Source organism: Protopterus annectens, chromosome 5.part0, assembly GCF_019279795.1.
Source record: "Protopterus annectens isolate FY-2018-M chromosome 5.part0, PAN1.0, whole genome shotgun sequence".
Lineage (NCBI taxonomy): Eukaryota > Metazoa > Chordata > Ceratodontiformes > Protopteridae > Protopterus > Protopterus annectens.
In genome coordinates, this window is record NC_056735.1 from 1,392,925,700 (window position 1) to 1,392,938,091 (window position 12,392).

Genomic DNA, 12,392 nt, shown 5'->3' on the forward strand with positions numbered 1-12,392 from the left:
CTGGTCAAAAGCTTTTGCCTAATGGCCAAGATCCCATTTGGGGACCCCTTCTCAATGTTTTTTTTCCATCCATCCTCAACCCCTTTTTCCCGTTTTGCACATGGGGTCGGGGTGTCACTTCAACAGTGACAGTCATCTCAAGCCAAGATTGTATATATAAAATGTACATGTATATAAATTTATTTACGGTATTCCACCGTAAGAATAACAGATTTTATTGGAAGATTATTTTGCATGCTTCTCGCACTGTTTACTTATTTTGCATTTTTATGTGGCAGTATGATTTTTATGAAAATATCAAGTATTTGGACTGTACTTTTACAGGCACTGTTTTCTGCCAGTGCATTTGGAATATTTTCTCATTTCTGAGGTAATGTCCTTTTATGTAATTGTTGCAGTATTCCTTACAGCACTGTCTTTGGCAAGACACTACCCATAATATATTGCAGCAGTGAAGAAATTCAAAGTTCTATTGTTATGGGCAAGTAAGACTTGCACAACTGTACTTTCTGTGACATAATTGACAACAGGTATGATGTCACAAGTGAAAAGGGTACCAAGCCTTTTAGCAGTTAATATATAAAACAAGGCAAGTGTTAACAATTTTAATTCAAGCAAGTTGAGAAGTCTGTGTAAAGGGGGTGGTGGGGTTGACAGCTTAAGCACTTGCAGGTAAAATACATAAAGGTATACAGAATCCAGATGAAACAACCCATGAAGTCTACTGAACTGACTGGAAATTCAAAAGAGCTAAAACGTCAATGCAAATATTAAGTTGTCCCAGTGTGTGTTTCGTGAAACAGTAAGTGTTGCTATTTTGGGGTATAACAAATGTAAAGAATGTATAAAATAAAATTTAAATGAATTGACTTAAAATTGTAATCATTTTGTTTGATTCAGCTGATGTATTTTCAGGCTGCTTGTCTTGTCTGAGCAGGCAAAACTAGTGCTCCAGCCTTGAGTTTCTTTACTCATTCTCCCTCACTGCATCTGTCTAGCTACCTCAGATCTCATTTGCTGCTTAAGTGATTGAACATAGGGCTCACATTGAAAGCAAAGTGTTCCACCTCATATTTTACAAGAATTCTAATTATCAGTTTTGTTTAAATTTTTGCCAGTCTTCCACAGCTCCTTTCATAATGTTTCCTCTGAGAAATCTGTCTTTTACCGTAACCCAAGCATTTTAGCCTGCTGATGTGTTTTTTCTGTAGCTAGCTTAAATATAAAAAAGTAGGATCTAGAACTGATGCATTTTTCCCCCCTGTATCTTTCAGAATCATATTCATTGGCCAAGTATGCGCACATACAAGGAATTTGACTCTGGATGTTCTTCGTGTTTCACTGTTGCAATCATCACATTTGGGTTATCTGCTTGCAGTAGCCCTCAGTCAGCCTGATTAACAAAGTCTTGGGTCCCACTTCTGTTGCTGTCTCTTCTTCCGTGACGTCAGGGGTATAAAACATGCAGCCGACATCATTACATCAGCCTTTCTTGCCGTGCAGTGCCCAAAGCAGAAGCAGTTAGCAAGTGCTGGTTAGCTGACTCCTGAAATTTTTGTTTTCTAGTTTCAGAACGAAGTCTTCATCTAAAAGCTAAGTACCTCGTTGGGGAATCTTTTTCTTGCTCTAATCCAATGTCAGTAAAAAGTAAATTGCATTTCTTGTGGAAAGCAAATACCTCATAAAGATTTTTTCGTACTGTATTCCTTGCCGAGGCCTGACCACAACGTACCTTACTGTCGGTTTTGTGCCTTATTTAATCCACGAACTATCTGTCGTCAGTATATTTTCATTTCTAAATATTTTGGTGCTCTGTTTAATTATCCCGATATGTCTTCGGTAAGCCATCCAACTACTGACATTGCGAAAAAACGCAAAGATAGGCCGCCGAGGCGCCGGTACTCAGTGAGGTGCTTTTGCAGCCCCTGATACCCGCTACTTCAGATTCACAGGCCTCTACTAAGACCCATTCAGAGTCTGGTATGCTGCGAGATGGTTAAACTGTGGAACCTGCGTATGTCTCTACCTTGGATGGGTCCAGAGCCACTGTACAGGCACCGGCCTCTAAGGGTGTATTCAGGCCTACTGACGTGCATATTAAACCGACGTCATCTTCTTCAAGGCCTAAAACTCAAACCATGCCTAGAAAACTGATACCCAGACTGCATGGTCAGGCCTCTATGCCTAAAAAACAATTAATGGCTGAAGACCTTATTACTTTAATCAGGGGAAGCCAACCTTCCCCCTCTAATCTACGTATAATGATTCTGATGCTAAGGACTCTATTCCCTCTGCCCCCCCTCCCCCAGAGGATTTCTCTTTTGGGTGAAACCTTGCATACTCTCAGGGAGCATTTTTTTTTCAGAAAGTCAGGATTTCTCTGATTCTAAAAAGAGGCTTAGGGATTTTGTACCCCTGCTCCAGCACAGGCCTTTAGCTATACCTCCTGTACTGGACATTGTTGATGCCTTTTCGGAATCTAGCATGGCCACTGACTCTCTACCTCCTGCTCCCAGAAAACCTGATGGGATATTACAGGGTTCCTGACTCTCAGGTTCCTTTTCAAAAATCCTAATGCGGATCCTGAAACCATTTCACAGGGACCCAGGGGCATTAAAGCTACTACTGCCAAATATTCTACCCCCTCTGATAGAGACTCCAGGGTGCTGGATAGATGGGGTAAGAAGGTATACACCTGTGCAGCTTTGCCCATCAGGGCCTTGAATTGCCAGTTTCATATGTTAAAGTATCAGAAGCATATTATTGGATTGCTTAAGCAGAAAGTGATGATTCCTGATTGTGCTGAAAATAAGGATTTACAGGATTGAATGATTTCTGCTGAACAAGTTGGTAAACATACGTTGCAATGTGGTTTTGATTCACTAGAGGCATCTTGCAGGGCTGCTGTAACTGGGTCTGTACTTAGAAAACGTGCCTGGCTTAAGGAGCAATCCTTGCCAGATCATGTTAAAGCGAAATTACTGGATGCTCCCTTAAATCAGGACTGCCTGTTTGGCAACAAGGCAGAAGTTCTTAAAAAGATGGAGGAAAAAGCTAAATCTATGCAAACTGTTAAAGATTTCTTACAAGTACAACCTCCAAGATTTAGTAGGCATTGGCCTAAGAATTGGTCCTTTCCTGCCTGAATCTACTGATGAAAGCCATGTGCTGAAACCGGTCTAGTATTCAGCTTAATAAAGCTATTACTATCAGTCCCTTCTGGTGCTGGCATTTTTTTCATTTTTGTTAGGTCTGCCTCTTCTAGACCTTCAGTCCAAACCCAGATCCAGCAGAGCACCCAGGCTTCAGTCCCAGGGGATGCACAGGACTAAGCAGTTGGGGGCCTCCACTTCCAAATCTGGGAGTAGTAAAATTCCCCCCTATGGGTAAACTGTCTCAGTGACTTCCCAAGCACTTCTCAACTGACTTCCCTTTTGGGTGGGGGAAGATTGCACTTCTTGTAAAGAATTGGGGACTCGTTACCTAGGACAATTGGGTATTAGTGTCCCAAGGATACAGATTTCACTGTCGCACGTTACCAACTCCAAGCGGTTTGCCAGATCTACCCCCAAATCAGTGGGCAGTGGCCCAAAAGCAAGTACTCTCAAGCATAGGGGCTATTCCATTGGTACCAGAAGAGGAAAAGGGACAAGGTTTCTACTCAGGACTTTTCCTGGTACCCAGAAAAGACAATTCATGTCCTATCCTGAACCTGTCTACTCTAAACACCTTTCTGGTGATTCCAAAATTCAAGATGCTGACTTCACCAGTTGCTTCATATGCTAGGCAAAGATGCCTGGTTGGCAACACTAAATTTAAAGGAAGCATACCTGAACATCCCAATCAGGGGATCTTGCAGAGGATACCTACGCTTCAAAGCAGGCTACACGCACTATCAGTTCTCTGCACTGCCCTTTGGCTTATCTACTGTGCCCACAAAGTGCCTAGCTCCAGTCATTGCATTTTGCAGGCAAAGAAATATTCATATATACCCATACCCGGACAATTGTCTAATTCAGGCAGAAAACCAGGACATACTTTTGAATCATCTGGCTTTTGTACAAAGGGTGCTAACTTGTCTGGGGTACACCATAAACGAAAATAAATCACACCTGGTACCCTGTCAAACTATATTCCTGGGAGCAAGCCTGAATACAACTTCCCAGATGGCTTTCCTGATGCCAGAGAAACCAATTCACTTGACAAACTACTTCAAACAAGTGGCAACAAAAACCCTGCTATCTGCAAGGCAAATACTACAAGCCTTGGGGTTCATGGCCTCCTGCATTCTTCTAATTCCATATTCAAGACTGCATATGGGGAAACTACAATGGTATCTAAAAAAGCCTATTGTGTCAACATTTTCAGGATCTAGAAGCAATGATTCTCATCATACCTTGCCTATGCGTAGAGTTCCTTTCATGGGCAGAGGCCTGCCACCAAAACAAGGGACTACTATTCACACTACCCCCTGCTGCCTAAACCCCAACAGATGCATCAGACTATTTATGGGGGGGCACACCTGGCAGGGAAGTGCGTTCAGGGCAAATGGAACCCAAGTCAAATGCACCTGCACATCTATCAAAAAGAAATGTTAGCTGTACAGAATGCTCTGACATCAAGGACCACATTCTTCCAGGACAATTAATGGTAAAGATGGACAAACACCACTGTTGTGGTACATAAACAAGCAGGGGGTACACATTCTAACCCCCTTTGCAGACTAGCCATGGCATTGTGGAACTCAGCCTTGAGCTACCAAGTGCATCTACAAGCTCAATTCCTGCCAGGAAAACTAAATACACTGGCAGACTGACTAAGCAGAAACCTCATGGACCACACGAGTGGAAACTGGAACCAAGGATTTTCAACATGTTGACAAGCAAATGAGGGAGCCCAGATATAGACCCGTTTGCCTCCCCCAGAACTATCAATTGGAAAAAGTTTGCACAAGGATTCCCCACAGACAAGCTTGGGGACATTTCTTTGGATGGCTCTGTCCTTCAGCTGGAAAAACCTATCTGTTTATGCCTTTCCTCCTCTGCCTCTGCTCTCCAAAGTACTACTAAAGATCAAACAAGACAAACCAAGGATGATTGATTGCACGAGACTGGCCACGCCAACACTGGTACCCCCTCCTGTGCAGTGTCACTGCTGGCCCCATGGCACTTGCCTCAGACTTCTACCCTGCTGTCTTAACAGGAGAACCGGATTCTGCACCCTCAACTTCAAACACTGAGCCTAGCAGCCTGGCTAATTACCTAATCTCACCTTTACCATCCCTCAGCAAACCAGTGATGGATATTTTAGAGGCTTGGAGGCCTAGTACTAGAAAATCGTATGCTGAAAAATGGAAAAAATTCTGTGCCTGGAACCAGTCTCAAGGGATGAGCACACCAGTGCCCAATTTTACCTCAGATTTTACAATACTTAACTGAGATGCTTCACAAGGGCCTGTCTTTTTCCTCAATAAAAATTCACGCCTCAGCCATTTCAGCTCATTATATCACAGAACTCCCCTCTTCTCTCATCCACTGCTCGAGCAGTTCTTCAGAGGGGCCAAAAATTTAAGACCACCCAGGAGAGCTCCATCTCCAGCCTGGGACCTTAACTTTGTATTGGAAAAACTCACCCTTCCTCCTTTCGAGCCAGCCGCTACTGCAGATTGAAAATTCCTTTCTTGGAAAACAGCTTTCCTTTTAGCAATCACTTCAAGAAGGGTATCTGAATTACAGGCCCTTGTAGCAGTGGAGCCTTTCATCATCTTTCATGGACAGGGTGTCCCTCAGGACCAATCCCTCTTTCATGCTGAAGGTGCTATCCAGTGTGGCCTTTAATCAGTCCATTCATTTACCAACCTTCTTTCCTAATCCACAGAGCAAAGGGGAATGGATACTGCACTCCTTAGATATGCACAGACAACTTAGATTCTACTTGGACAGGACCAGACGTCAAGGGAAATCTGAACTGCTGGTGGCATTTGCTGAAGGAACAGAGGAGAAGGCTATTTTAAAGTAAATCATCTCCTAATGGATAGGCCATTGCATTCATTTCTGCTATAAGCTCCATGGAAAACCTATCCCACGGGATCAGACCCCACTCAACCAGGGCTGCATCTACCTCTACAGCCTTTCTCAGAGGCGTACCTACCAGGGACATCCTAGAAGCTGCTACCTGAAGTTCTGTCCATACTTTCACCAAGCATTACCATTTGCTTATTTTTCTCTAATTCCAGAGCTGGCTTTGCCACTGCAATCTTGCAGAGCTTTATAGCTGGTCCTAATGCTATCTAAATTCCTCCTCCCACCTTTAGCTTTGGGAATCTACCCAAATGTGATGACTGCAGCAATGAAACACGAAGAACATAGTACAGTTGCGTACACTTACCATAAATGTAGATGTTCGAGTGTATTCACTGTTGCAGTCCTGGTTACCCTCCCTCCAGCCCCCCGACTTCTTTTGGCTATACCTCTTCTCTCCTTTACAATGCTTAAAAGCTTTTTGGGTTATTTGCTTTTTTGTTGGAGGTATAACCTTGTATATTTATAGATTTAATTGCTTCCCATTAGGTGGGGCACCTGACATCTGGGGCAAGAAAAACTGATGTAATAACGTCGGCTGCTATATATATATATATATATATATATATATATATATATATATATATATATATATATATATATATATATATACTGCATGTTTTTATAAAGACTTAATCAGGCTGACTGAGGGCTACTGCAAGCAGATAACCCAAATGTGATGACTGCAACAGTGAATACACTCTTAACACCTACATTTATGGTAAGTGTACACAACTGTACTTTTCATTTACTCTCTAAGTATGAATTATATAAATGACATTCATACAGCTATCAAGAACTAAGCCAAAAAAAGTCAATATACATGCAGCGTGCAACTCAGTGCAAGAAATACTGAAGTAAACTCTGAAAGAAACCAGTATTAATACCTGGAGGCTTGGGGAAAAGAATACCCCAGCCTAATAAGCTGAGTTGACTTTTTATGAACTTGATGGCCTGTGGAAAAATGTTACATCTGCTTGTTTTGGTGTGTATTAATCTATAATGCCATAGATTCCATAGATTGTGTATTTATACTTTAGCAAAATGGAAAAAGTGGAGAAAAGTTTCTGGAAATGTAAGTGTGGTCACAAAGTAGCCCCCAAAGACACCCATAAATTGTGTGATGTCCCTGGGGGCTGGATTATTTGTCTGTAATGTTCAGTCTGCAAAGCCTTCAATCCTCGTGCTTTATTGCAGCCAAAGGAATAAGCTTTATAAAAGGGTTTTGCTGCCCATGTAACCTGAGGCTGACAAACCCAAAAGGAAAAACAAAGAAGCATAAGGTAAAAGTGAATCCAGAAAGGGAACTCAATGAATACAGCTGCTGCTTTGGCTCCAAAACTAACTTGATTTGACTTGGCTGCCTGTGACACTGACCAAATCTTACACTCTGGCTCAGTCAATCTCGAGCCGATAGTGATTCCTAACAGGTCACCTAAGTGAGATGTAGGACTTTCCTACCTTGAAGTTTACCTAGTTTCTCTTCTTGGCTCCTGTCACCTTTAGGTCTGTCAGGAGAGTATTTGAACATTATTTGTAAAGGCTCTGGTTTATTTTTGTTTACCAGAAATGTCTGACTAGGATAAAATCCTTTTCAGTAGAGGACTGGAGAGAAAAGCTCCAAGTTTAACACCAGTTTTGACACGTACATAGTATACAGTTACATGATAACAGAAGGAATACAACATATAGGTAAGTGTACATACACAAGAGCTTTAAAATTGCTTGCATGAACATCATTTAGAAACAGCATGTGCATAGCTTGCAGAGGTATATACAGTACTGAACATAAATGTTCAGGCTTGTATAGAGCAGAGTTACAGCATTGCAGAAGGTACTTGTAATTGCCTGTGATTTCTAGAAATAACTGTAGAACTGTTTGGAAGGTTGATAAAATTCAGTATGTTAGTAATTGATATGAGTGTCCTCTGTCTCAAGGGCAGATCAAGGTGGTCCTTCATCTCCCATATTGCTCCTTCCATGGTCCATGCTTCAGCATTGCTTTGGACATGACACTTTCCCTGGAGCCAAATGGTCCTTCGATCACTATTCTAGGGATATCTAATCTGATGCCCTCAACACACACCTTCAGAGTTGAGTGAATCTTTGTTACGATGCTTCAAAGCAGAATCTTTGGCACTATTCCCGAACCATTTTTATGGCCTTCCTTTTATGGAGTCAGAATCCCTTTTGAGGTTTAGACACTAATCCTTCTCCTTGAGGCCCTCTTAGTCAGCCTCGAGGGAGCATTGGTTACTTCCCACCTCTACTTCTGTTGGGAGAGTGTGGCCCTGGCACTCGGTGGATGTTGCAAGTGTTTCACTGTTGCAGTCATCACACTAGGATTATCTGCCTGCAGGTAGCTCTGTCGGCCTGAATACCAGTGTCTTAGTAATTCTGTCTCGGATGCTGTCGCTTCCATGATGTCGTAGTCAGAGGTATAAAAACAGGCAGCCAATGCCATTACATCAGTCTTTCTTGCCAAGGAGGAGCCCGAAGCAGTTTGCAAGTGCCGGTTGGCCGCTACCTGAAGTGTTCATGTTTCGAGTTGATAATCCTAAAGTCCTCTAAAGCTAAGTACCCTGTTGGGGATCCTTTTTTCTTGCTTGCTTTAACCAATGTCAGAAAAAGTTAACAATTGTCTTGCCTGTGGAAAGCAAATATCTCCGAGATTTTCATTCTTACTGCGTCACCTGTTAAGGCCCAGACCACGACATCCCTCGCTGTCGGTTTTGTGCCTTGTTTAATGCCCAAAACATTTGTCAGGCTATTTTTGTTGCTAAATTCTTTCGCTCTTGCTCTGTTTTCCAAAATGGCTTCAGTAAGCCATCCTACTACCGATCTTCCGAAAAAACGTAAGGATAGAGAGACAGACTGCATAGGTCCAAAATTGCCAACGATGCTTCCGTTAAACTAGTTGCCAGTCCGCCGGTACTCCGTGAGGTGCCTTTGCAGCCTGTGATTCCCACTTCTATGGATTCGCAGGCCTCTGCTGAGACCCTTTCGGAGTCCAGTATGCCGCAAGATGCTTCGACTATGGAACTAGAGGATGTCTCTACCTTGGATGTGTCCAAAGCCACTGTGCAGGCACCGGCTTCTGATGGTGTTTTCCAACCTACCGTTCGAATCAAACCGACGTTTTCTTTTTTAGCCAAAACTTCTGAGTTTCTTAGTCTCAGAGTACGCACTATGCATAGAAAACAGACTACCAAAGCACATGCTTAGGCCTCCATGCCACAAAAACAAATGCTTAGAATGGCTGAAGACCTTGTAATGCTAATTAGGGGAAGCCAGCCTTCCCCTGCTAAGAGGCAAAGAATTCAGTTGCCTTCAAATTCTACAGACCAGGAGTCCAATGATTGACATTTTTGATTATCAGGACATGCCGTCAGCCTATGAGGATTCAGATGCAGAGGAACCTATTCCCTCTGCCTCCCCTCCAGAGGATTTCTCTTTTGGTGAAACCTTGCATACTTTGAGAGCATTTCCATTGGGAATGCCAAGACCAAAAAGTGACTCAGAATTTTTAGAGCTACCGCTGCACAGGCCTTTAGCTGTTCCCCCTATCTTGGGTGTTGTGGATGATGTTTTCATGGAATCCAGTTTTACTCCAGACACCTTACCTCCGGCCCCTAGGAAACCTGACGGGTACTACAGAGTACCTGATTCCCACAAGTTTCTTTTCAAGATTCCTACTGCTGATCCAGAGATCATTTCCCAGGGACCTAAAGGTATTAAGGCTACTACAGCTAAAAATCCTACCCCTTCGGCAAGGGATTCCAGAGCTTTAGACAGATGGGGTAAGAAGGTATATACCTGTGCAACTCATATCAGGGCATTGAATTGCCAGTTTCACATGCTGAAGTACCAGCAGCATATTATGGAACTCAAACAAAAATGGTAATATTTCCAGATTGTGCAGAAAAAATTTGCAAGAGCTTATGCAGTCTGCAAACCAAGTTAGTAAGCATACTTTGCAGTGTGGCTTTGATGCCCTAGAAGCACCATGCAGGGCCGCAGTCACTGGCTCTGTACTGCGAAGACATGCTTGGCTGAAGGAGCAGACCTTGCCAGATCATGTTGAATCCAAATTACTATACGCTCCTTTAAATAAGGACATTTTGTTTGGCACTAAAGCAGAAGTAGTTCTTAAAGGTGGAAGAAAAAGCTAAATCTATGCAAACTGTTAAAGAATTCGTAAGTGCAACAACCTTGATTCAGTAGGCATTGCCCTTCAAAACACTGGTCCTTTCCAGCCTCCTCCAGGCCTTCCCAAGCAAGATCCAGAGGAAACGGACCTCCCAGACTACAGTCTCAGGGTATGCAGAGATCTAAGCAGTGGAGTGCTCCCAACCCTAAAACAGCGGAGTGGTAAGCCACCTCCCTATGGAAGAAGTTCACAATGACTTCTCAACTCTGCTTCCCAGCCCTGCCCAATTGCTTGTGCCCCTAGGAGGAAAACGTGCCCTTCATTCAAAAAACTGGATGTCCATCACTCAGGACTGATGGGTCCTCATCATTGTATCCCAGGGGTGCAAATTTTATTTCCATTCACTGCCAACCCCAAGCAGGTTTCCAGACCTTTCTCCAAACCAGTGGGCAAAAGCTCAAAACCAAGCTTTCCCTGCTCAACATCAGAGCTATTCAGCCAGTTTCAGTAGAATAAAGGGGTGAGGGTTTCTATGCCAGACTATTCCTGGTACCCAGGAAAGAGGGCTCTTGGCACCCAGTTCTCAACACTTTCGTGGTGGTACCAAAATTCAAGATGCTTACCCTGCAACAGTTTCTCCCTATGCTAGCCAAGGATGTCTGGTTAGTCACCCTAGACTTGAAAAGCTTATTTGCACATCCCCATCAGGGAATCATGCAGGAAATATCTGTTTCAGGGCAAGATTTCTGTTTGGCAGTTCTCTGCACTTCCCTTTGGCTTGTCTACTGCACCCAGGATATTCACAAAATGCCTGGCTCCAGCCATTGCATACCGCATGCAGAGAAATATCCAAATTTACCCATACTTGGACGACTGCCTGATTCAGGTGGGCAGCCAGGAATTGCTGCTTCAGCACCTGGCATTTATAAAAAGACTTCTCACTTCATTAAGGTACACCAACAATGAAAAATCACAACTGGTGCCCAGTCAAAAGATTGTATTCCTGGGAGCTAGCTTTGACGCAACTTCCCAGATGGCATTTCTCACTTCAGAAAAATAGGTCTGTCTGACAGACTACTTCAAACAAATGGCTACCAGAACCCAGTTAACTGCAAGAAAAATACTGCAAGCCCTAAGGTTCGTGGCCTCATGTATTCTGCTGAATTCCATATGCAAGACTGCAAATGAGGAAACTTAATGGTACTTGTCTTTAGTGCCAGCATTCTCAGGACCTGGAAACAGTCATTCCCATCATACTTTGTCTGAGGTCAGAGCTCCTTTGGTGGGCAGAAGCATGCAACCACAACAAGGGACTGCATTTTACTCTACCCCATGACCACAGATGCATCAGACTAAGCATGGGGAGCCCACATGGCTGGCAAATGCATTCAGGGCCACTGGAACCCAAGCCAAATTCTCCTGCACATCAAACAAAAAGGAGATGCCAACTGTACAGAATGCTCTGACAGCTTTTAGTTACCTAATCCTTCCAGGACAACTGCTGATAAAAAGACAACACTACAGTTGTGGTACATAAGCAGGGGGGAACCCATTCTTACCCACTTGGCAAGTTAGCCAGAACTCTGTGGAGCACAGCTTTGGACAACCAAGTCCATCGACAAGCTCAATTCCTGCCAGGCAAACAAAATTCACTGGCAGATGACTTGAGCAGAAATCTCCTAGACCCACACTAGTGGAAATTGGAGCCCAGCACCTCCAATCTTCCAGAGGTGGGGGACTCCAGAGGTGGATCTATTTGCTTCCCCCCACAACCACCAGTTAAGCAAATTCTGCACTAGGAACCCTCACAGCAGGGTCTGGAAGGTGGATGCCCTATCCTTTCAATAGGAAAACCTCAGTCTATGCCTTTCTCTTTCTGCCCCCTTTTAGGGGTACTACTCAAGTAGACAGGCCAAGGACAATTGATTGCCCCGGACTTTACACGCCAGCATTGGTCCCCACTACTGCGCAGCCTGACAATGGTGCCACCCTGGCACGTACACCAGACCCCTACCCTGCTGTCACAGCAGGAGGGACAGATTTTGCATCCACAATTGCAAACCCTAAATCTTGCAGCCTGGCTTATTCCTTGAATACTCCACCAGCAACCCTAAGTAAACAGGTGCTGGACGCCATTATTGAAGCCAAAAGGCCTAGTACTA

At 43.6% G+C, this 12,392-nt stretch overlaps 1 protein-coding gene across 1 annotated transcript in view; it reads left to right on the forward strand.

The window, feature by feature from the left end:
• The window catches only part of LAMP1 (lysosomal associated membrane protein 1), a 1,110,117-nt gene that overhangs the window by 630,304 nt on the left and 467,421 nt on the right, over window positions 1–12,392 (forward strand). The window lies entirely within an intron of this gene.